The sequence below is a fragment of the Filicampus tigris genome, chromosome 2, assembly GCF_054856515.1.
Source record: "Filicampus tigris isolate MCC_2025a chromosome 2, RoL_Ftig_1.0, whole genome shotgun sequence".
In the NCBI taxonomy this organism is placed as follows: domain Eukaryota; kingdom Metazoa; phylum Chordata; class Actinopteri; order Syngnathiformes; family Syngnathidae; genus Filicampus; species Filicampus tigris.
In genome coordinates this window covers 22,332,241-22,359,278 of record NC_141218.1, presented here as the reverse complement: position 1 = coordinate 22,359,278, position 27,038 = coordinate 22,332,241, and the positions used below count along the sequence as shown (strand labels likewise).

The 27,038-nt window shown below is 39.1% G+C and overlaps 1 pseudogene across 1 annotated transcript in view; it reads right to left on the bottom strand.

Moving 5' to 3' along the window:
• LOC147151795 (uncharacterized) overlaps positions 1-27,038 on the bottom strand; it is a 128,483-nt pseudogene that overhangs the window by 20,528 nt on the left and 80,917 nt on the right. Inside the window, exons 3-8 of the transcript XR_015084008.1 lie at positions 18,297-18,361; positions 14,317-14,343; positions 7,466-7,492; positions 7,350-7,376; positions 3,870-3,896; positions 3,110-3,136 (exon numbers count right to left, since the gene is read on the bottom strand). The product of XR_015084008.1 is annotated as an uncharacterized LOC147151795 (transcript). The remainder of the gene's footprint in view (positions 1-3,109; positions 3,137-3,869; positions 3,897-7,349; positions 7,377-7,465; positions 7,493-14,316; positions 14,344-18,296; positions 18,362-27,038) is intronic.

The following is a 27,038-nucleotide window of genomic DNA, read 5'->3' as shown; positions in this document are numbered from 1 at the left end:
AGTACGAATGAAGGATGAACTGCAAGAAGACAAGAAGAGTCATCTTCATCAGGTTTCTATTTAACAGGCTGTGGAGAGTGCAAGGCAGTTTGACATTTTCCTATTTTTCAAACCTTTCACCAATGTTTTTGTCTATCTAATCTGTTCTCTTGACGATACCGCTCACACACATTTTCCTTACATGCCTCATAAGCGTGTCTGTTTCAAATTGGGCTTCTCCTATCCTTCATTTTCATCAGACCATAGCTTGATAGTAAGACATTAAACCACGTTCACTCTGTGAGGGGTAAAGGAATGCTTTGGTCGAGGATGGAACTGGAATATGGCGTCTCGTTTTTCAACTCAAGTGAAACTAACCTAAACATGCAGTGACAATCTCCTCCATATGCATTGGACACTAGGAAGGCAGGCGGTTTTATTCCTGCACTGCACATGACCTGGGTTGCTGGCGCTTACACGACATCTGATTATGTTTTAATGTTGCTGTTATCCTGCGATTGTCATCAGTTCTCAAGACCGCACTCTCACTTGACAAAGGCACTCAAAAATGATCGATTGATAGGAAGTGAAAGTTTGACAGAGATTCATGGTCATTTCCCGTTTTGCATGTTTTCTCTTTGCCTCTCAAAAGAGTTCAGAGGCGGAAAAGGATACTTTGTTGATATGGTAGGAAATCAACTGCAACAATTTAGATCCTGGCAAATTTTGACTTAAAGAGGAAGTCCACCCAAACATATTTTTTTCAAAAATATGTTCTATGTAAGCCCACTAGTTGAAACAAGGCATTCTGATAGATATTGCGTTTGTGGAGTAAGTAATTCACCCGTTTTTTTGGTCATCTTTGGGGGCGGCCATTTTGTCACTTCTGTCGACTGAAAATGATATCACAACTGCTCAGGGCTCAGGTAACGACCAATCACGGCTGACCTGTTTTCTGAAGCTGAGCCGTGATTGGTCGTTACTTGAGCCCTGAGCAGTTGTGGTGTCATTTTCAGTCGACATAAGTGATAAAATGGCTGACCCCTGAGATGGCTAGATTTTGCTGCTTGACTCATATTCCACAAACACAATATTAATCAGAATGCCGTGTTTCAACTAGTGGGACTGCTGAGAACATATTCTTGAAAAAAAAATATTTGGGTTGATTTCCGCATCAAAGAGACTTTTGTATTTGTTGAATCTATTATCTTGAAGTGACAAAAGTGGCATGTTGTGTTAAGAGATTTAGACCAAATCTTTTTATTATAATAATTGTTGTGTTATCGTCATTAATTTGAAAATATCCAAAAGTACTCATGTCCTGTCTCGATAACGACATAGTCAATGTTCTAAATGTACAGTTGACAAGGGCGCTGTAAGGGGGGGCGAAAAGGAAGGAAAGTTAATATTTTCAAGTTTCTACATTGAAGTGGATCAAGGAGATATTTTTGTCCCAGGGGCCCAAATTCCTGGAAGCACTCCTGATAAAAATGCTTTACATGATAAGATTAGTCATCGGAATAATTTAGAATGCTGTAAAATACAACACTTCTTCATTGTCCCGGAATTAGGAAATGCGTGGGTGGCATTTGCTCCAGCATGTGCAATACCTGTGGGATGAAACAGGAAGTGCATAGCCAAAATAAACAGTTTGACTTTGTGCTTGAACCCCAAATATTGCATAATTACCTCAGAGGGTGAGCCCCACTTTCATTTTCATGACCTGATATTCTAGGCGTAACAAAGGCAAACATTCTGAATTAATCGGGTACGTGACTTCTTCCAAGATTCCACTGGGTAAAGCACAGGGGGCCTATTTTGAAAACCACACTGTGTGAAGATAATTGCATAATGCCATGGTGAGTGGAATGATATCACATGAAAAGGCAAAACTGACAACATGGAACAGATACAGTACAAAGTCACCTCATAATGTTTAAAAACACTTTGGTTTGAGACTAGATGGCAACTTTGGCGCTCCCACAACTATTGTTATGTCTTTTGCGGCAAGTCTGTATTTATACAGTATCATAATTTCTCAACGATAGCCATCATGGTTAGATGATGAGGCCATTTTAAACTTCATCTGAGGAACCAGATGCGTGTTGGTGATGTTCCAGAAGTAGGGGTATAAGGTAAACACATTTCTTTCTTTGCTTAGTATTGTTTTCATTTTGTGTATTTCTTTGGTTGGGAAAAATGTATCTGACTGATTGCATCCCAAAAAGGAAAATGTTGTCATCAAACATACTAACTGCGAAGTTGCTAGCAGAAGACTCTCAGGAGTGTAGGACTTGACAAAGGTGCCATTGTCCAATCACTTTACACACAGGTAAACCTTCATTTAGCTTTACTGATGTTTGATAAAGAGTTGACATGTACAACTGTCCAGGTGACTTCTGAGAACTCGGGCTGGAATGTCAACAATGTCATTGTGGTTGGTGTAATCCCATTCAAAGATGGTCTTCAGTTTCCACTTTGTGATGGTCTGTAAGTCTGTCTTGTTTGGGTTCGCATTTTCACTTCCTGCTCTCTTCAGAGAAGCTGATTTGTTCAATATAGAAAACTTTTGGTTGTCCTTAGAAGCAATGCTTTGAGTTCATACACGATTTATGATGCTTTTATAATTCATAAAGACTGTTCAGTGTTTTATTAATGGTTTGATACACTCATAACATCACCCTTTCTGTGAGCAGGTACTGTATGAGGCCAATGCGCCCACCATGCCATTTAATGTCATGTCTCCTTTAAATGTATTCATCGCACTGGCATATGTGATTTGCCAAGTTTATTACAGACGAGTGTTTTAGAATGTTTGTTCACCTTGAGAACATTGACTGATGGGCCATACCTGAAGGTGAAAGACCAATACCAAAAACTAGTCAGTCAAGCTTACAACCTGATGTACAATGGCTACCAAATTAGTTGGTTTTTTTGACTCCATAAATTTTGTTGCATATTTTAATCAATTTATACGAAAATCAGATGAACGAGGATTTTACTTTCTAGATCAATGCCCAATGATTAGTTTATATGGCTCTTACTGCGTTGAAATTCTGCAAAAATAGTGTTTTGTCTGATTTTGTGACATTTGTGAACAAAACTTCATGCTAGTGGAAAAGTTTCTTACTCTTGGCCCAATGTCTCCTTGGTCACCCTGAAAAACAACAGGAAAAAAAAAAAATATTATTTTTTGTTTTGTTTTAGTAGAGTAGAGTAGATATACAATATGGTTGAGCAATTGGACAAATAATTAGTTTAAAAAAAAGGACTGTATAAACAATGTAATTGCTCCCCAAACAATCCGTGGATATTGTTCCATTTGTAATCATCTGACAGTTCTCTGATGAAAAATTGGAGACCACAGGATGCTCTCATCACATGCATGATTAAATGAAGGGTGCCAATTTTCCAAAGTTCAGCATCACGTGACATCTGCAATCTGTTTCTGTCATACTGTGATGGATGCTGTTGATGTCAGTTGTGTTGTACTTTGCGGATGAGTTTATCAAGGCAAATTTTCGCATTAATAGCTGGATGGGCGCAATGCATAAATATCTTCTTATGCATGATGCACCTCTGCCAGCTCTCGCATCGTTGACGATTGTCTTCGGCTTGGCCGGTGATTCAGAGAGCGGGAAAACATCTGGCTATCATCGAGGCCTGTAAACCTGTTAAGTGCCCTGGCGTGAGAATGTGCTGAGACACATGAGCTCCCACATAATCTTGGGCTCCTTTGATGGATGCCCGTTGAACGTGAGCGTGGCAGGGCGAAGAAGAAAACACCCAATCAGCTATGTTTGCAATCATGTTGGTGATGTCTCACAATTAATGTGAGATACATGCAAATAGCACTCAGTTAAATGGTGTCGGACCATAGCGAAACATACCTTTTCTCCCTTGGGCCCGGCCGGTCCCTGTGGGAGGGGAAGAGAAAAGTGGAGACAGATGGTCAAGATATATCATCCATCAGACAAGCAACATGTATCCGAAAATGGCACCTCGCGGCATTTTCATCATATGTCAAGCTGAGGCGCTGATGCCTCATGCGTCAACCAGTCTTGAAGACATTTCACCATAGGAAGATATTACGACTTGACACAGCATCTTTCAAGAATCGTTTTCAAGATCAATTGTCTTTGGGAGATTAAAGTAGAGGGGAAAAAAATCCTTTCTTCCTACATCAGTCAGTACCTCAAGGACTCTTAAGGCATTCATTGCAACCATAAGGCCAACTGATGATATGTGTATTTGCTCAAAGTTAGGCTGTTTGAACCTTCTCCTCACAGGGTGGGGAAAGTCACTATCAGAGAAAGGCACAAGTTTGAGTCTTTAATTAACATGATGTGCATGGTTTTGGAAAGGGGTGAGAAGCCAGAGTAGATCCCCCCCGCAAAAAAAAAAAAACGAAAAAAAAAATTTTTTTTTTAAAAGTATTCCAATTAATCAGTTTCTATACATACCTACTCAAAATTTTAATCTGAAGCCTTAAACATTTGCTCAAATATTAGTGAATTGCACAACAGCAATTCGTCCACAGATGAACTAGTGTTAGAGGGTTTTACACAAACTGAACTGGCAGCCATCTGCCCCGCATACAAAAAAATCTTGAATGTATCCCAGTAGGATACAATAATGACGGCACTTTCTTTTTTCGGTTTGAGTTCATGACCAGGGTATTGGATGAGCGAGGGCACCTGTCCATCAAAAATATTACTTTCAGACAACTTGATTTGTAAAATAAATAACTTCAACAAGTGTTAGCTATTAAATAATTAAATATTGTGTCTTGTTCAATATAGCTGACAATTTCCATTTTCAAACTGGATGTAGCAAGGTTGATCCTCTTGAGAAATATGACCTTAAATATGCATGTGAACATGAGTTCAATGATGTAATTGAAACTTTTTCCCCCCCAGTTTCTCCACCCACTGACTCCCAAGGCTATTATCATCCGGCAACATATGCTATCCTGACATTTCTACCGTTGCTGCACCACATCGGTACCAAAAGGTACACGGATCAGATGGCTGGCTTTCATTATCAGGGAAGGTATCCCTACCTTGTTGGGCATTGTTTCACTTCTGTTAACATTACAGCCTCGGTGGAGGTTTGCACTGTACTTTATGAATTATTATTTGTCTTTGATGGCAGGAGAAATTGGCATTTACTGCCTCAGAGAAAGGCTTGGAGGGTTTTGAAAAATAAATTTCACAAAAAGTGATTCACAGAAGAGAGCATAAGTTATTTGTTCATTGTAATTGAACTTAATTTCCCACTGGCATGAATGTGAGTCTCAATGTTTGCTTGTTTATATTGTACTTTCATATGTGTCATTCCTGCCTCTGTGCATGGGCGCAGATGATACTGTGGATGGAGGGGGGGGGGGGTGTTTCACTTTCCCCTCAAATTCATAATGGCCACAATCCCCCCATCCTCCACCTTTTTGACACATAAGGCGCAGAGTTATAGTTTGGGATTTTTCATTATAGTTAGTTATAGTTTCATTTTCTTCATCCTCCAAGCCGCGTATCCTGTACAGGGTCACGGGGAGGTGCTGGAGCCTATCCCAGGTGACAATGGGCGAAAGGCAGACTTCACCCCGAACTGGTCGCCAGCCAGTCGCAGGGCACACACATAGACATCGTCAATGAGCGGGAACCGATCCCACGCTGCCCGCATGCAACTCAGGCGTGTGTACCACTACACCATCAGTGACCCCTATTTTCATTTTGACTTTCTTTTTTTTTTTTTTTTATTCAGTTAGTTTTAATTTGTTTTTAGACCAGGTTTGTTAGTTTCTTATTAGTTTTTTTTTTTTTTTACATAAATGTTTTACTCTTAGATAACTTTTTATGAGTTTTAGTACCTATTAGTTTTGTTTTTCCTTTTTTCAGTATATGGAGTGTTTGTCAGGTGTAAGATAAAAAAGGTCACTAAGTATTGTGTAAAAAAGTAAACTACAATTCTCAAATGAGTGTAGGACCTGAAATAAATATTTTTAAAGTGATCCCCGAAAGCTCATGTATGATACTAACTGACAAAAAATACTAGATGTTTGTAACTGATTCTCCTTAGCTAAATACGTCTTGTGGCATGTGCTCAAAACTAGCTGAATTGAAAAACAGAAGCTTAACACTATGCATGGAAATACCGGTCGCGACATCCTTGTTGTTTTTTTTTCCCAGCACCTCAATTTTTTTACAGTTGGGATTATGGTCAGTGTGAGGTCCTGAGGAACAGGCCATGTACAGGTGAATGTTTTCGTGTTCAAAATAAGAAGCAAAAATGAAGAACAAAAAACAACCGCAGTGTTTTTTCAAAAAAACAAACAATGTAAGTAGACTTTCATATACCATGCCTGCTGCCTGTTAGTGAGATGTTGGAATCAATTATTTTGTAATGTTGAGTAGCCTCTCACAATAAAAGATTGAGAATCTACACAGAAATAATGAATGGCGTTGCTCTTGCTTGAAGTAGGCTAAATATAAAATGAAAATATTTTTATGTTGTACGCACTTTAGGAAAATCCTAATACTACCAAACTTTACTGTTAGTTTAAAATGTGAATTTGTACATTTTTACATTTGACATAATTTGTTATGAAATGTATGTGTTCATACTATAGAGTTAATTCCCAAATGTTAAAATAAAACACATTTTATAGTTTGGTGGGTGTTCCAGACAAATAACAGTTTCACCATGTATGACTTTGTTGACCGGGTAGACGCATTTTAACAATTCATTGTTGTGTAGCCATGATTTCAAATAAGAATTCTACAATGCCTTTTAAGACTAAGCCCCCTGTAGCATGCAAAAAACAATAGCTCTCAAATTGTGCTTGGAGAGGAAGTTGTTCAATGAACGGTCATAATGTGGTAATGGGTTTTAACATTTCACCAGATGTCACCTGCTCATGGTGCCCTTTGAATGGGCCCCTATGCCAAGTTTTTCACTGGTTTGTGTAACCTAATTACTGTGCTTTTCTTTGCTTCCTCGCAACACCTGAGGTTGTCTCGGAGTGTTTAGGCATTTCTGAGAAAGTTTGATGAATGGCACTCAGAGGTGAAGTGCAACGAGACTTTCAGCACTTCAACGCCACCCCCTCCAACCTTGGGGCGACTTAGGAGGTAGAACAAAAAACAAGATGGCTACCGTCAGTGGTTTACTGAACTTGAAACATTCCCTTAGGAGCAGTGAATGTGACTGATGAGGTTGCAGACCAAACACCCACAAGGATCCTTTGCTCTGAAAACGGGAATTCCTTTGGTGCAAACGACAGGCGCTGACGTGGGCCAAGAACAAGACAACAAGTGTGTGTTTGTGTGCACGTGTGCGTGCGCGCGCGTGTGTGTGTGTGAACGGACTACCTGGCTTCCCTTGAGACCCGGTATTCCCTAAAAGGAGTTAAAACACAGTTAGAGTTCAACCGTGTCGAATGCACACTTGAAGCGTGTTCAGTATTTGTGATTTATGGTCTACTTACTGGTTTACCATCCAAGCCAAGTGGGCCCTGTTAGGAGACCGATAAAGAGAATGAACAAAACACACATTCGGGGGAGATGTGCTGGGCCAGCACACAACTATTACACAAGTTTTGCATTTTGGGCAAAGTATTCTCATTTGTTCCTTGCTGACACAAAACTGTTAACAGTGCAAATGGTAAGCTCTCATAGTAACATATTCACTGCACCTAAAACCACGACTAACATGTTTTAAAAAAAATATCTATTATTGCACAGTGTTTGTGCTGAATGTATGATCACTTGAGCATATGTTTAGCACTTCAGCCAAGCAAAAATGTTAAGAATAAGGATAAGCATAAAAATCCAATCATAGATCATTCAGTGTGATTCTAAAATTCACAATGAAATTTAATCAAAGGGCCATCCCTCGCCGAGAATAAGGAATGGCCTGATTGCTAATATTAAATGCCGCATAAATCATACATAATAAGTCAAACATACAATAATTGGAATATAATAAAAGAATTAGCAAGCATAATCTCAGATTGTGGGGAAAACAGAGCAAAAGGCACAAGATGAAAAAGAAGACTTAAAAATATAATTTATCCTGCCCCATTCATTGGAACCCATGAGACAGTTGTAAAAGAATGTGTATGCCATGAATTTGACAATGGTTCAGAGTAGTTGATATATGTCTGACGATTTACTGCTATTGCAACAATAAACTTTGGATGGTTCAGGGCCATGTAACCAAGACGTATTAGAAAGTGTGTGTGTGTATGTTTTTATTTTCTCAGATATGCAATGTAGATTACAGAATTGCTGGATAACATTTTCCTGGTCACATAACACGTTTGCATGACTACTTAATTGTGCTGTTCTAAGTCAGAATTAGAGGAGCACGGGAACAGCAAGTCATATGTTCAGGAAATTACTCAAAAAACAGCAAATAATTATGGCACTGTATTTTAATAGAGACCTACATTCATTTTGATTCAGATCATTGCTATGCATTTAATATAAAATGCAAGGAAAAAAGTGCAATTTGTTGTCTGTAGTGCGAGAATAAGAGACAATTCATTAAAGGAGCGTAAGCATGTTGTAAATCTCTGTCAAACCCAATTTAAAAAAACAGCAGTGAAAGTTGTCCATCGTGTTAACCTGTGTTAATAATAATAATAATAAAAAAAACTGCCTCTGCAGTTCAAAAGCCTTTAAGACCACTTGGAAATCAAGTTGGATCAAACTTTCCAAAAACACTTCAGATGTTTAATGCCTCCTTTAACAAGCAGCAAAAATGTCAAGCTAACTGTTTTTACAGGCTCCCCTGGGTCACACGTTAAACTCAAGCAAACTGGAATCCATCATTGACCATTTTAATCATCTGGCCATGAATAGTTTACATAAGTCAGGCTTCTACTTTGCACTCCCGGCCGGGTACTATCAATAGAAATATAGGAAGAGAAGAGGGAGAATGCAAGTGTCTTATTCGTCTGAGCCAACGTTCTTCTCTTTTGTCTCACAAAGGGCACGGAGATGTGGATGGAAAGATTCACAACAAACACAGACGAATACTTTCAGGAATGTGTTGATATGTTTTTGGATACAGGGCTTTACGAGTATTGCAGACGATATCCACCGAGACCAGCCCGCGTTCTGGAATCAGATTCTTTGAACGGAAACGTGAAGTGACAAGTATATGTAGAAGGCAAGGAACAGCTCATGATCCAAAGCATACCACATCATGTGCCAAACATGGTGGACACAAGTGAAGGTAGCAGCAGTGGAAACCTGGCAAAACCTTTCCAGGGAGGAAAGAATTTTTTCATCCATCCTCCAGACTGTGACTTTGCATTGAAGTATTACAAATCTGTATCCAAGTATTAATGGCAAACTCCATAATCCATCCATCCATCCATCCATTCCGTGTGTGAAATGAAAACTGAAAGTCTATACTTCAGTCACATCTTGAATCCATTGTAGTGACATATAAAGGCAAAATACCAAATACTCCCAGACCCAAATGTATCATGTTCTGTATTCACTTCACTCAGTGCTACTGTATAGCATGGGATGTTTATTTAATAGACACAGGGTGTGCACTTGCATAAGAATTACTACACCCAAGACAGATGAAATGTTATACTAATCATGCATACAAAGGAATGCAATACAATGGAATGTGTGGTTGACTATAAAATCATAGGGATACGAGCTACCTCTGCCATATACTTAATGTGTCAAACGTTCTGCTTTGATTAAAAAAAAAAACAAAAAAAACTTTAGCATTGATTGACTAATCAGCAAGGTAATAATTTAACAATATGATATTTTTGGACCGTATAATCGTGTAGTTGTAGCATAGAAAACCAATAATAAAAATGATGATTTCATTTGGATGTAAAATGTGTGCGACATTTCTCTACTTCATACCACATAAGGAACATCCTGCATGGTAAAATAAAACAAGGGGAAACTAAAACGACTATAGAGAAGCGGTCATTCACGTTAGGGACAATTGTGTAAGAGATTAAATTTAAAACAACACTGTGTCATATGTCAGTGTTTGTTGATTATGGCGGCTCCGTGTGGACAAAAGCGGTAGTGTTTTGACAAACGTCCACCACATGCGCTCCAGCGCGTAGTGTCGTGAAATCCTGAGCTCTCGCTTGGCTGCAAGTTGGACTGAATTACATTTCTATTTCCAGTGGCTGTGTTAAAGGTGAATAGAGATGAGGTAATCTAGTTTTGTTTAAACAATACTTTTAGTTTTTTGTTTGTTTTGGAGCTTCTGCCATGACACCAGTAATAGCGCGTAGACGTTCGAATCGACTTCCGTCCTTATAGCGAAAGGAGGAAGTGAGTATGCCGTAAAGCAATTCAAGACATTTGTATTTTTTTTGTGTACCAGGGTTGCTTCCATCCTCCTCAAAGTTGTTTAGTGCCGGTAAAATTGATACATCCCCCCAGGGCATGACAAAAGTCCTATTCAACTGCTTGTAAGTCAGTGTTTCATCCAAAGAGTTGTGAAAAAAATGTATTAAGGTCGATTTCCTGCCCAGTGCTGCATTAAGCTATGTCTATCTTATGGAATAGTCAGCAATCTCACCACTTTTATGATCATTAAACTCACTTCTGGAAAATAACTTGGCCACATGTGGTCACATGTTTGTGTATGTTTGTGAATTTGTCTGTTAGTCCCAATGAAACAGGGCAAGGGGAGTCCTCGCCTTCTTTACTACGCTCCCAACGGTGAAGACTCCCAATTAGTCAGTGGGGTGTAATTGTTGAGGATGCGGCTTAAAGTGTTGGTCTACACGTCAGATTAGGAGATTCCACTGCACATTACATTGTGGTCCACACAAGCTCTACAGCAATAATTATGTGATGATAAAACAAGGGATAATTTCCTCTCCTCTTTGTTAACTTAGGTGATCCTCTCACGCAACTCGTGGACATGTCAATTTTCCACAACAACAGCACTGAAAACTACAGAACATGACCACAATTTGTCCTACATGACATTTGCCTGTTAAAAGAACAGCACAGTACAACCATGACTGACATGTTGTTGGCTGACCGTCTGGCTTTAATGTGCACTCAGCAGCCAGAGCGACCGAACACTGGAGGCCCATGGCCCGCTGTCTGTCACAAACTGGCATTGTTGTGTAAACACGCTGACCCTGGTGGTGACTGCGCATAACCATTAGAATCATTCGGTGTGTTTTCTCCATCCTCCAGAGCCCTGTCAGTCTGTTAGATGTTGATTGTTTGACAGCAGGAAGGCACAAGCTTCTCAGCAGTGATTTATGAGGAAGACATATGACAAGGGGCATGAATAATCAACACACATGATTACGCATGCACACGCTAGTCACACAAACCATGTCATTAATTGTTTATAGGATTAAAACCAATTTGAGGGGCGAGCCGCATGACGCTTGGTAAGCCACCAACATGCACATAAGAATTTAGTAGGCGGAAACCGTATTTATTCATTTTTTTTAATTTAAAGACTAGGCATGTTGGACATACTGTGACAAAACACTGTGCACTAAAGTAGTCATGGTTTGGGCATTCCATTAATCTCATTATTAACAAAATAGCATGACTAAATTACAGTGCCTTACATTTTATACATAATACAACGAAATTCTCACAACATGACCTACTGTACATAGCAGATATGTCTGTTTTGAAAACGTGCAATAGTACAGGACGTGGATCAGTAAAGTAAGTACATACATACATTTCAAGAAGAAATGTGATATGACTGTTGAGTATTTTCTGTCCTTCTGTAAGCAAATATTAACCTTAAAGCGGAAGCCAACCCAAACATATTTTTTCAAGAATATGTTCTATGCAAGCCCACTAGTTGAAACAAGGCATTCTGATAATTATTGCGTTTGTGGAATAAGAGTTGATCCCCTCGTTTTCAGCCATATCAGGGAGCGGCCATTTTGTCACTTCTGTCGACTGAACGTGGCATCACAACTATTCAGGATTCAGGTAACGACCAATCACGGCTGACCTGTTTTCTGACGCTGAACCATGATTGGTCGTTACCTGAGCCCTGAATAGTTGTGATGTAATTTTCAGTCGACAAAAATGACATAATGGCCGCCCCCGGAGATGGCTAAAAAGGGGTGGATTTTGCTGCTTAGCTCATATTCTAGGAACATTCTTGAAAAAAAATATGTTTGGATTGATTTCCGCTTTAATGCATCTTTCTCTATAATAATTGAATCCTTACTTTTCTGCACTGCGTCTTTCTGAGAAATGTTCCTGATTTGCCAATTATGGAAATAATAAGTTAACAAAATATAACACACCAAGTATGACACTGTGTAGTTCTATATTACTGCAAATTACAACCATAACAATAAATATATTGTTAAGGAAGCCGCAGCAACCAGAGAAAACCCACGCAAGCAAAGAAAGAACATCCAAACTACACAAACAAGGGGCCTGGAATAAGATTCAAATGTAGAATCTTAGAACTGTGAGGCAGTTGTGCTAACGCCTACATCACTGTGCTGGCCCAAACTAATATTTTTACCATAAAAACGACTCGTTAAGCCTTTTTTTCCTTTTTCTGTGCAATATGATGCTGAAGGACTGACTATTGTGCAAACTAAGCATGGTGAGATCATCCAGATTATTTACCTTTCAGGTGACTGAAGTGATATTTATTTTGTTCCATGTTAAGAGGTAGAAAAACAGTTTTAAAGGATTGCTGATTAAGACGGTGACAGAGACGAATTGAGCCACAGACAAACAAAAACAAATGTTTTCACACACTTTGTGCCTTCACTCCACCTGTGTGTGATTAGCAGCAGGCATTTCCCGTCAGGAGGGTTGTGCATTGCCAGTCAGACTGGGAATCGGACCGAGAGAGCACCTTTAGACCCCCTTGGGGGATCTACTTCCCAAAATTTCCAATGAGACGACACGCAGAATGCAGTCAACTATTATAGCCAGACGCAAGACTGGAGGTTGTCTCGCATAGAACAGGCTAAACTTACCCATGCTAATATCCCGTAATAGCTCGCGGGTGCACTAAAACACTGTGCAGATAGCCAGTTGTGATGAATCAATCTGCTTATAAAACCTGAGCACTCTTGTGGCGAGCGTGTATCGGTGTGCTCTGATGAGAATTTGATGACGCTGAAACCACAAATCAGCAACAGAGCTGAGGGCTGTTTCATCTCATTGCGTCCATCAATGTGACAGACTGCTTATCCTGTGCAGCCCACACTAAGCCACAAGTGACACTCGCTATGGATTAATCACATTTTAATTGCAACACTGTGTTTCTATGGAAAGCAGTTGGAGCATTTATTCGATATCCTTGCTATACAGCTTAAGGTCCAGGCACTAGTATGCTCTTTGTCCGCACTGGTCAGACAATTCAGCGCACTACTAGGACATTAAATAAATGCTCAAATGGCTTCAAAAGGCAACCCCAGTCGAAGAAGGTTTGACGGACTGACAACGTGTCACTGAGTAATTCTAGTTTATAAACTGTCAGACATCAGGCCTATATGACATAATAAAGGAAAAAGCATAAAAGGACCACAGCAACTGTATAGCAACTGATACATCACGCAACAACCAGTCATAACAATAAACGTGCAAAATTATGAATGAAAACTAGTACACAGCGGATAAATGCTCACATGACTGTATATGGCAGGTTTGAGTGAGATGATAAAATTCTACTAGTTAACATCAAGCGCTTCATGAGTACTAGGCTACTAGTAGCATGCAGACATCAACTAGTGGAGCGTTTCACCTCACTAATAATGCAGTGTACTAGTTGGATCTCAAGATGGATAAAGTATGGAAAAAATCGGATGCATTATTATTATTATTATTATTATTATTATTATTATTATTATTATTATTATTTTTATTATTATATAGCGATCCATAGTGCTTCATTTTATCTAAGGAGCCAATGTCAGGGTCCTCTCCAGCCACTAGAGGCCACTAATATCACAGTAGATAATATCATTGTGCAAATGAATTACTGTACATATTAATCAATACTGATGTCATTATGGAACCACAGAGTTAATCATTCACACACACATAAGCTGCAGGGACATTTAATTCAGTTGGGTAATCATTTCAGCTCACTGGTCTTATCTAAAATTGAATGTTTGTATTCAAATGTTGCGGGGCAGGATAAATTCCAAGTGTTGAAAGTCATATGAGGTGAGGAAAAAAGCAGCAGCAGGTGGAATAGAGGGCTATAAAAACAGCATTAGAGGACGAAAATAGGGGAAAATAATTCCAGGAGATGTGGAAAAGAGCTCATGATTGGGTCAAAAGAGGAGTGACAGGTTATATAACAAATCCAATTTACCGGGTATCCATCCCGTCCCGCCTTGCCCTGGTGAGGTTAGAGATCAAAGGATGAAGCAGTGAAACAGGTTAGAACAGGGCTGCAGACAATCTCAGAATATTGTGTTATAATTGAGTGAGAATCGGGGTTTAGATTTATTTGCATTGTGTGAAGGTACATACAGGAAGTCTCTAATGGATACAGTGGACCCTCTCAAGTCTGAAGCCTCTGAGGTTACACTTTTACACTTGCTTGATGGTTGACAATGTCATAAATGTTACTTGCAGGTACAGCTTTTATGATCGCTACAGTTCTATTTCCATTATTTCCTAAAGGAAAAAAATGATTCTGAACAAATCTGGGGCTAACTAGCATTCCACAACAGATTGTACATGACCTCAGAGGTTCCGCTGTATAAAACATTTCAGAAAGTCAACAACTTCACAACCGTGACCTCTGGCGCTTTGGGGTAGGTATATTCAAATTAGCAAGCAAAGCACTCAAAGCCATTTGTGGTATTTTATGTCACTTTTGTTGTGATACTTTTTAGCTTTGGCATGAGGTAACCTTTATAAGCTCATGCAAGGAAAACATGCAAACACTACTTAGAGGGCCCCCACCTACTAATTTTAAATCTTCTTGATCTGATAATCAAGATGGAAGATGTTTACTTGCCATGTGCATGAGTCCTGAACTCTCCAACCGGAAGAGAGCAGTTGTGTCCAGTTAGAACATGAATGGTGTGTGTGTGTGTGTGCGTGTGTGTAAAAAAAAAAGATTCATGAGCCCTCAGAGAACAATAACTTATTTGCTGTCCCAAACACACACGCACCCCGCACCCCCCCCCCCCCCCCACACACGCACTCACACACCCGCACGCACACGTGTACGCACACACACTTCCATTGATGGTCCAGTTCTGGGTGCAGATGTGCAAAATTTTTGTGACAGTTTGTTAGCCGGTGTGTTCTTTTGCTCTATTTTATACAGCAATACACAGCCACTGAATGCGACTTTTACATGTTCTGTGCCTTCACATTGGTTAACTTCAATACTACCTTACTGTGTGAGATGCAAAAGTACTTACAGGAGGTCCTGCAACACAGAGAGAAAACAGACATGAGAAAATACTGCGTGCATCTCTGCTCACTGCACATGTATTGCAATCAGATAGCTAAAATATGTTACAGAACAAGTTCATGAGATCTGCTGCCAAAGGAGTTTGTGGTGAAGCTGTTATGATAAACAGGCATCTGGATCATTTGTAATGGTTACATTGTTTGCTTATGAATTACAACTATAAGGCAGTAGTTCTCAAACTGGAGTGCCTGGGTGGCCAGGGGTTCGTAAATTATATGAATGATGTTGTATCATAAAAAAACGTGCATACCTACATAAGGAGAGTGGCAAACAAACATACTAAATTACATTACCTATACCTCATGAATATTTAGGTTCAAATGTCCACAAACATACCATTTCTATATATACATATGAATATATATAGAATACATAAATATATATTTATTTCTGGCATTTAGGGGTACACACAGTAGTTATGTTAAATTGTCATCAGGATTATGAAGGGGTCTTGAAAAAATTCCACCCGGACCCAAAATGTTTTCTATAGGGCAGTAATAATAAACCATGCATAAAGCTTATGTGAAGGACTTATTTGATCACTAAATGCTACAATAATTAGTTATTTGAACAAACCGCAATATGGATTTAAGTTTTTTTTAATTCATTTATTTATTTTGTTTAAAATGTCAAGTAAATTTTAGTCACTGTCCATGCCACACATCTCGTAGGTATATGGAACCTCTTAAATTGAACACGACCAATTTCGAGAAGATGGTCAACTTTTTTCAGGTTTTTGGAAAAAAAAAATCTCATAATTAAATAAAATAAAAACAATTTTATCAAAAGTCCCGATCACAAAACCTGTATTGACCGGACAGGCACCTTTTAAAGGGGAAGTCAGCAAAAATAAATACATATTTCCAATAATATGTTCTATGCAGCTCCACTAGTCCAAACACAGTATTCTGATTAATACTGCATTTGTGGGATATCTAATATTTAGTGATATTAATAATGAACAATTAACAATTAGGGCTGGGTAGTCCGTCCCTGGGCCGGACCGGTCGGACCCTCCGGCCCGGCCGGATGCCCATTTCGTGGGCGGGGGGTGGAGGGCGACAAATTTTAAAAAATGGCTTAACTAAGCATGGCCAGAGGTGTATTTTAGTCCGGCCCACTATCGGCCGTCGTGCATGAGACGTGCTCGCGAGGTGGCCAAAATTCATCTCAGGCTTATTTTTAGGCTTCTTTCTACTCCCGCGTCGGCGCGAGCGACAACTGCTGTTACAGTGATTGTGGCATTGCCCAAGTGCCCAGCTCTGGGTAGAAGTTGAAAGGAGTGAAGGGCAGAGAGGAAATAATTCAAGCAGATGAAATAATCCAGGGATTCCGGCTAACAATTAAATCTCAGATAAATGGTTTGTCATCTGAATCACATGTTCATATATGAATAGGTCACCATCTGAGACACAGCGGTAATCACTGCTTGTTGAATAGAAAGTGACTCACACACTATTTTTCTATGTGTAAAAGTTTGAATGGAAATAGTTGCTGCTTCACAGCTTTAATTCCTCCGCAAGATCCCCTTCTACAAGTTGTACAGTTTGCTTCAGGTACACGACTGAAATTTGCAGTGCCTCAGGCAGTTGATCAATGTATTTAGGCCAAGCCTAAATTGCTCCCGACCTAGTCCTATGACCAAAGAAGGGTGTTGTTGCATGTCTAAATATGTGTCTTTCTTCCAAATTAAGGCACACATGATATGGAAAGCGGGACTTGGTGGAACAGCAACTACCTGAATCGGCTCTCAGTCCATCTGTGCAGTGGAAGCTCTCATATCGTTAGCTTCAGCTTTTCCATCACAGTCAATTTATATGAAGAAAACAAACTAAAACATGCAATTGTTTTTGCAAAAGGTTCCCTTACAAGCAGAAATTCTTCCAAAGACCCCCTCATAATCCTAATGCCAATGAAACATAACTACCATGTGCACGGCTGAATGCCACAGGAATAAAAAGTTGCCTATTTCTTAGACAAAGCCGCAATGTTATGATGTTAAAGTCAAAGTTTAACAAGGAAAGTCTCTTTATTCAAAAAGTGAATCTCCAAAAAATACATCTTTACCCTACTAATATTATACCTTTTATTCTGGAAAAAAACCCTATTCTCAAAAAATATACATCTATTTTCAAATAAATATGCTGTTTGTGTGTCAAATAAATAGGAGTATATATATATGAATATGATTTTTGACCAATTGTCATTAAGGGATATCAGATTTATGTGATATGTCACCATCATATCAGAGCTTTTAATTGAGCCAAAGCTAAAGTAGGGATATTTATTAAGTTTGTTTTATAGGCTGCTTTTCCCCTTATGTTAGTAGGTGTGCACTTTTTTAAATGATAGACAACAATTTGTTAGATATTATTGTGGTTGAGAACCGCTGCTTTAGTACACAAATGCACCATACCAACAAAAGTGGAAAGTAGGAGAAAAATTGACACAAAATCCTGGATGTCCACCATTGTTTGTTTACTAATCAATTTTGTGTTTGATTACTGTGTTCCTTGTTTTGCTCATGAATTCATTGGAGGGTTACACAGTGGCACGCTGACACTGCTATGACCATCCAGTCAACAAACTGCTGGCAGAACGGCACATCAGGATTTATCATTTCCTAACCACTGGGACAGAGATGTTGGCACTCACTGCGCTTGAGCAGCTGCTAGAGATCAATGAGAGAGCCTGACATCGGGACAATGTTAGTACGACCACATGGGCCAGTTTAACATGAGGAGATGGGCCAACTAAAGCCTAAAGGTGGTTGCGGACTTTACGTGACTCACCCGGTCACGAAGAGCGTGATGGAGCGAGTTGGTGAAATGGAACAGGAAAGGCAAGACAAGAAACCAAACAGGTGGTGGGCTTCACTTACCCGGTTCCCCTCTTCTTCCCATCCTTCCACGCTTTCCGGGAGGCCCTGTGAAAATACACAGATGGAGCAATAAATTCCCCAAATCGGCACAGAATGCTCGAGCAGAGAACAAGTGAGCCTCGCTTGTTGTCTCTCTGCAGGTGGGCATGTGTTATCTGGCATCCAGTGCGCGCTGATCACACGCAGCCAGCCAACCGCACGTTGTGTGTCAGCCGTAGATGAATGAGTGACATTGATGTACGCTCAAACGTTATATGCAAGATGTGAAAACAAAAAATGTCATCGTGCTCGGAATGGGATGGACCCTCCGGCATGTTTGCGACCGTTTCTGTGCTCTCTTTGGCTGAAGGTCAGGTTCATCAGACCTCGCAGCTTTGGCTTCATGCAGGTTCTGGTGTGGTCGGGATGTGAAAAAAAAAAGGGAGCAGTGTGGGGTGGAAGATTTGATGTGATCAGTGACAAGGTTGAGTTATGGAATCCCGGACTTCATGCTGCCACGCGGCCATGAATCATTCCTACACCACTATTGGTTTACATCAACTTCTATCCAGTAACTTAGCTGGGTTCACACTTACCAAGGTTGTCACTGATGCTCTGTAGAAATAAAGGTATGTTTAATTATTTGAAAGAGTTGACTTTGAAGGTGAGTGCACACCTTGAGTAATATAGAGAAGGAGATTACTGCTTGGAGGACAATACGATCATTGAAGCAGCAGTTCAGAAGATTGAGTGAGATTGGTCTATCCTTTGAAAGTAATATTTAATCATCAAGTGATCATCAAGGATATTGAGTCCAATATCATAGAGTAGTTCTTCACTCTTTTGAGCTATTGAGAATACTCATTTGAGCATGATGATGATGATAGCCACATGTGGGGCTGTGTACACGTGTCTAACTCTTAATTCTCTAAAAATGGGCTGCAGTCCAGTGTGGATAAATCTGAGGAAACTAACACATCGATCCGCGCCAAGATCATTGCCTTTACATGCAAAGATTCAGGACTGCACATGCAAAATGCAACAGTCCATCCGTCTAATATTTACAGTATTCGATTTGTTTGCTGACAATTGCAAGCGATTTGCAGGTTTGGAAGTAATTTGCCTGCCAATGCCTGAATACTAGCTGTACACACACAAATCTCCACCTAGTGTGGCATCAACCCCCCCAGCACACACACATCTTCTGTTTTTCAAAACTTGCCTTAAGTAAGCTATGGTGACTTTTATTGCAAACAAAGTGCTTCCCAGGTAACAAAGTGCAGGAGTTACAGAACACCTCCCTGACTTTCCACTCTTGTAGCTCTCATTGTGTGCAATTATCGAGAACAATAAAGATTCAAATGAACTCATGGACAAGCACATCTACAAAGGGAAAATGTTTCTTATTCATCATCCTTTCAAATAAACAACTAGTATTCTGTGCAGTTCAGTGAAGACAAATCCCTGGCCATCATTTATTAGAGGAAATATGTCCAAATTTTCATCTGTCTGTCTGTCTTTTGTCTACCATCCATCTTTTTTGATGTTGCACACAAGAAATACACCACACAAAAAATGAATAAAAAAAAAACTAAACTAAAATGAAACATTGTCATAAAAATAAAACTAATAACTAACAAACCTGCTCTAAAAACAAATTGAAATTAACTTAATTAGAAAAACAAAAGTAAGAAATGAAAAAAAAAAAACTATAAAAAAGCCACAACAAATATAAACTTGGGTGAGCTAATATACATTTTCACAATTGCATGTGTTGTCAAGACAATTCAGGCAGAAGAAGTAAAGCCTTGAATTCATGAACTTCTAATGAGATTTTAAAACACTACTGTCACTGAAGCGGACACTTTCTATGTGTCCACATGAATCCAAACAGCTGACACACCATCTCCCTCACCATCTCCTGATCTGTCAAACTTTCCTTGTCTTTGTCCGACTTCCGCTCCAATAAAAACTGGGTGGGGGAGCAGGAAGGGCAGACACAGGCTGTGGATGTAAACAGTTAAAAATGGAGGTGATTCACACACTGGGTGACTCATCCCCCCAGACAAAGTGAGTCTGTCAAACAGGAATTCAGGAAATAATTCACAGAGTGGGCACAATCTGAACTGGACTCCAACTTTACTGCTCAAAATTTCCTATATTAGCACCTAGTGAGATTGTTTTAAAGTATGTTCAGTATTTGGTTTATTTCAAGTTGAGTTTTGTTTTCAGTTTATTCATTTATTCAGACATTTCCACAACAAGCCATTTAATCACAAAACAATATACATGTTGCGTGAAAGGGAAAATGGGCAGAAGCATGAGCTTGTTATGCCTACCTCCTGTACACAAAGTAAATAAAATGTTGCTGATGTCTCGATAAGCAACTCAAGATGGAGTCGGCATTATTCAGATCATCAAATAATATGCAGCGAAAAACAAAATGATGCTTTCATCGTCCACTCTCAACAAAGACATTTAAAATATTCCGCTTATACATAATTTTAAAATTACTTATTTTTCTGCAGTCGTTCCAACTTGCTTCATAATCATACCCCCCCAAAGAAATTAAAAGGCTGCTATTAATTCTTGCTTTAGGTTTTTTTAAACAAATCATAACCTCTAAAGTTGTAAATGCATTCCCTTTTCAAACAGATTCCGAACAATTTTGGGAAACTGTTTTTTTTTTAAATTTTGAACATAAATTGTGTATTTTAAATCCAACCAAGTCTTTGATGTTTAAAGTTCTATTATTAATAAAGATATATAGTGATCATTGCTCTTTTTTGAATAATAAATAATGGATCAATATTAGTTGGATATGCCAATCAATGGAGCAATGAAGAAATGATCTCTTGAATTTAATTGATTGGAAGGATGTTTCAGGCACCAACACCATTTTTTTCTGAGGTTATATAAAGATGCAAGTGCATACTTAACATCTCAGTGAAAAGTATAACACTGGCGAAGGATGCTATACACATATACGAATTGTGTGTAATAAGAAAATTATAGGCCCACTTATTTTTGGCATTAAGTATCAAAGGAGTTTTATGATAATTATGATCAACATGTTTTGTCAGAGCAGATTGATGACGTAATCCACTAACATGCGTTCCGTCCAAAACTGTAGGGCTGTTTAGCTGTATATGAATGTTAGATTATCCAATCATCCCCATTGAGAAAACTTTCATCACGTCTGGAATCTTTGGGCTTTCTCCGGCGGGTCATTTCTGTGACAGAATGTGTGTGCGCTTTGGAGAATTGAATATGTTTATACTTTCTCGTGAGGGGGTGGATGAGCCCGTGGTGCTGTGCAGGTCTGCTGTGCTGATGTTTTGCACGAGTCCAGCAGGTGGTTTGTGTTGAGCTGGTGCTGAAAGGCTGTATAGATCCTCACGTGTCACGGTGGAGTAAAGGCACGACCCACTGCACTTGGAGTGACGCAGTGAACGATCTTAGGGTAATGGGAGCGAATCACACCTGAAGTGTTATGTCCAGTCTACTTTGTAATTTTGTTTTGGTCGCCCACATTGCCGAAAATCACACTTCACAAAGATTTGATGTTGATATAGATGGAAGGTATTCAGTGTGTTTTTTGGGGGGGCAGTTTTGAAGATTTGATTGCCTCACTTGAGAACCCATTGCCATAGACTATGTACAGCGGACTTGGTGGGTAATTATCATTTGTAGCAATAATCCTGTATTTTAAGTACATAAATCTATCTGAATCCAGATGATTTTATTTTGTGAAACCACTTTACGAAAAAAAAGTGAGTAAATTCAACACACCATTTTTTTCAGTGTAGGGCTGCTAATATTGTCTTTTAAGCAACTTTCTTACTCCAGGAAGTTGTACACCAAAAAATTGTGTGTTGAATTTACGCAATTTTAATTTCGTCAAGTGGGTGCACAGTTTAGAATCATCTGGATTCAGATACATTTTAAGTAGAAGTATAGTCTACTTAAAACAATGAATCTATTTGATTTAATTTTGTGCAACCACTTGACGAAAAAAATGAGTGAATTCAACACAGCATTTTTTTCAACATAAGCTCTGGTTCTCTCAACCATTTCACATTTTTGAAGAGCTCTCCAAAAATGTTTTCTTTTTTTTTTTAACTACTTTTTGCTAGCTAGAGATAAAAGTGGATGAACACAAAGAGGCACAGGCAGATGCATCTGATATTTTTTGGGGGATTACATGACACTGACATGAATGTGTGAGGGACTGATCATATTATTAGCTATTAAGATCAATACCCACACAATTAACACATTTGGGAAGTATGTTGCTAGAACGACAGCATGTTTCAAGTCATAAACTTGATACAAAGAACTCAAACCAAATCTGTCTTCTGAGTCTTTGTAAATGTCGATAGAGGAATCAGTGCATGTCATGAAAAGAATTCCCTTGCGTGACAATGCTAAACCCAGATAAAACAAACCATATTCAGCCGCCAGTGATTCAGACGCACATTCAAATAAATATCTTCTCAATTAAGATATGTGTTTGTTGATGTTGCTCGTGTTAGTGTGTGCGTGTGCATGTGGGTGTGTGTGTGTGTGTGTGTGTGTGTGTGTGCGTACTGTACTAAACAAGCTTGTTTTTTCACACGATAGGCAATGGGATGTACCGTTCATTAAATCAGTGTTTTTCAAACTTTTTTGAGTCATGGCACATTTGGGTTGTGAAAAAACCCCAACTTATTTTACAATAACATAATACAAGTGTTATATTGTTTATAAAAGCATTTTTAACAATGAAGAGCGACGTTATATTATAACATCTTGAATAGGAATTAAATAAACACAAAGAAAAAAGTGTTTTATAATGTTTCATATTGATACTTACTCAGTGTGAAACATGGGCCTGTTTGGATAAACATGCATTACTAATTCGCTTGTCTCTAAACAAAGACAATTAGCTACCTGCTGCTGCTGCTGCTGCTGCTACCTACTGGTATAGAAGAGTACTACAATATAGTAACTACAAGATTATGCTGCCAGGCGCTAGACCGCAGTCACACAAATTAGATAATTTCCCACAGCACACCTGACAATATCTCGCGGCACACAATATCTCGCGTGTGCCCCGATACAGTGTTTGAAAAACACTGCATTAAAGCAACATTTAGACAAATCTAAATATCATTTGGAATCTAAATTTACACTGTCTTTAATGAGAGCAGCAACTTTGAATTGCTGTGATAATTGTGCCCCTTTCATTTGTTCAGTTCTTGTGGGATCCCCTGGTTGTGGTTGATGTTTCATGTCTTCTGCCATGCATTTGCTCAAAGTGCACATATGAGTTCTGTTATGAATCATTGTTCAAATTTTGGGTGGGACGCGGATTATGTTTGTAGACCAGTTATTGTTGGGACCACCAGTGTTGCAAGAACCTCGACAAGCCTGAAGGTGTGGAATCCAGTCCTCAAAAAGAATAAACACAAGTGTTAACATGCCTTACAGGGCACACATTATGAAAATAATTGGGTCACCTAAAGTAGCACAGACAAATAATAGACTTGGAATACAGACACAAGATTAGATGCAGATTCTTAAATGTTATGCACATTAGCTGCGAGGTAATGAGTTGCCTCTGTAAGCGTCGGTTTGTCAGAGTTCAACTTGTTTCAAATGCTACTCCCCCCCACCAAAAAAAAAAACAAAATTGTACAAAGTATCTTAAATCCTTTATTTAATCCTAAAATGTGGTCCTAGTTTGATATTCTGGAACATGTTAAGCAAAGCCACGAACGGCTCTGTGGGAGATTCTTTTAATGTTAGAAAATAAAGCAAAACGTCTGCTAATCACCATAACTTTAAAGGGACACTTGGACCAGCTTAACATTGGCACTTATATAAAAGGTTTGCATCTAAAAATGACATCAGTACTAAACAATCCTGATAGTTGATGACTAATTTAAGAAAAAATTCCTCGCCCTTTCCACAGGTACAGTGTCCCTAAGCCCCTCAGCCATTAGCTTTAAGTGGCTTTGTATTGCTTATTTTGTCACACTTAAATCAGACACGCTAATGACAGCCACTGTGGCTGTGGTCAAGGTGAGAGACGGTATGAAATTGTTACCAAAGATGACGCTCTTGGATCTTTTCAAACCTAATTATTAAATGCATATGTTGTATAACATATTGTCCTCTTTAAGAATGAGGAATGGAAGCCCTTAACTCCAAAGTGAGAGAAAAAAAACATGATTCATTTTACTTTTAAGGCTATACAATGTCTTTCCACTGGGGCGGTACCTTAAGCTGCTCATATTGCTTTTATACCCTTGACATTTGACTTTGCTGCCTGGAAGAGGTACAAATACTTGCCATGTTGTCAAACAGGTAACCAGATCAGGTTCATTATAGTCAGATATAGTAAATTTGTCCCTTTTCCAGGGCCAAAATGTTTCATGAGGTCCAAAAGTGAAGTGTCAAGGGTACAAAGGCAGCATGTTTTTTATGATGTACTTTTTATGAGTATGCAGAGTGTAGACCAGGGGTCACCAACTCCGGTCCTCGAGGGCACCTGTCCTGCAGGTTTTCCATCTCTCCCTGCTGTAACACACCTGTTAAAATGATCAGGATCATTGTCAGGCTTCTCAAGAGCTTGCTGATGAGCTGATCATTTTAACAGTTGGTGACCCCTGGTGTAGACTGTATCTGAAAGGCACTCCCACAATTTGAGGAATCAGATTATTCAGACACAATCGACCCCCTCTAGCTGTCACACTGCACACCATCATCCAGTAATTAAACACAAGCAGAGAAGGCCATATACTCGTACAGGATTGTTTGGAGAGTCACTCTTGCTATTACTCAGACCCACAAATGCAGCTCTTCAAGTGACTTGGATCGGTATGAAACACAAGTTGAATCATCCACTTAACACATGAAACCACACTTTGAAAATAATTGGGGTTTGTCATTGAAGACATGTCCGCACGGAAAACTACGATGAAAGCTAACAAATAGTTATGTTTGCTGATGATGAATGGAAAACAGCAAATAAATCTGACACATTGGACTACTGTTGTTGTTTTTTTCCTTTTTTTTCTTCCTGAAACCAGAAATTAAATCAGTCATAAACTGAATACAAAATAGGAACTGCTGTTACGGAGCCATAATCCACAGAAAGCTAACTAGGATAACACGGTTGTCAATTACCTCATGGTATACCACTAGGCATCCTCCAATCAATCCTCTTATGGTATAGAGCAGGGATGGCGCCACACCGGTGCGAGGGGAGTTATAGCCCTGTCAGAATTCTGTGTAGCCCCAGTTAAGCCCCTCTGGAATTTTATTTGCTATCGTAAAATATACAGTATTTCTAAATTATTTTCTCTTCCCCCTTTTAGCCCCTGGACAGAAAAAAAAATAACAATGGATGAATGAATGAATAAACATATACGTTAAATAACTTATCTAAACATACATATTGCTCCATCTTGTGAGCAGATCATGATCAATTATTATTTTTTCTTAAACTTGCTGATCGGCAATCGGCCCCAAAGATCCTGATCCTGTAAAGCCCAGTAACTACCCTCTCAGCACTATCATTTGTTACCCTCCTCCTAAAACCTGCTGGATGGTTATCTGCCGCCATGCTATTTCTACCATCACTCACCAAATCATTGCGGACGCTTTCAAACACGATCATGTGTTTATTTCAAAGACATTCCCCAACAAGATAAAATTTCATATTGCTTACGCACTGGATACCATTGCTGGCTGGTGTTTGTGCTCGGATGTTATTGAGGTAACATACACCATGTTTCCAAGTCAAGAACATTATATTTGTAATGCAACATGAAGTGGCAGGTGCAGGCTTGGCCGGGAGTGAACTTTAAAGGAGGGGGGAGGGAGGGGAGATTTGGGTGGCAAGTGTCCCTCTTCGATTGGTGACTTTTATGTTTGGGCCAATCAGCTGCTCAAGCTCTGAGGTTCCAAACACATGCAGCTCTTCATGAAAAAGTATAATCAGACGTGGCAAAAGTACTCACATACTCTACTTAAGATACAGCACTTTTTAAAAAAAGTTTGATTAAGTAGAAGTACTGATTGAACTCCTGTACTCAAGTAAAAGTAAAAAATTACAGACTCTGATATTAATAACAAACACATGGAAATACATTTTACTGGCATTTATCAACAATACAAATGTTGATGTTCTTTGCGCAATAAAAAAAAAAACGGCACATAAAATAGTTTTTCTTGATTAACTGTGCTCATATTCGGACGGAAAAAAAACATGTTACATGTTGTACATTGTTGTTTGGGAGCTAGCCACCACTGGCTCGCCTTTAAAGGGAAAGTCAACCCAAACATTTTTTGCAAGAATATATTCTATGCAAACGCACTAGTTGAAGCAAGGCATTCTGATAAATATTGAGTTTGGAATAAGAGTTAATGCACACGTTTTTAGCCATCTCTGGGGGCGGACCTTTTGTCACTTCGGTCTTCTGAAAATGACATCCCAACTACTCAGGGCTCAGGTAATGACCAATCACGGCTTTCCTGTTTTCTGAAGCTGTGCCGTGATTGGTCGTTACGGCTCAAGGGGTGGATTTTGCTGCTTAATTCATATTCCACAAACGCAATATTAATCACAATGCCGTGTTTCAACTAGTGGGCCTGCCAGGAACATATTCTTGAAAAAAAATCTGTTTGGGTTGATTTCCTCCTTAAGTACAGTACTTTTCACTATAGAATACAATTGGTTGATATCAAAGTTCGT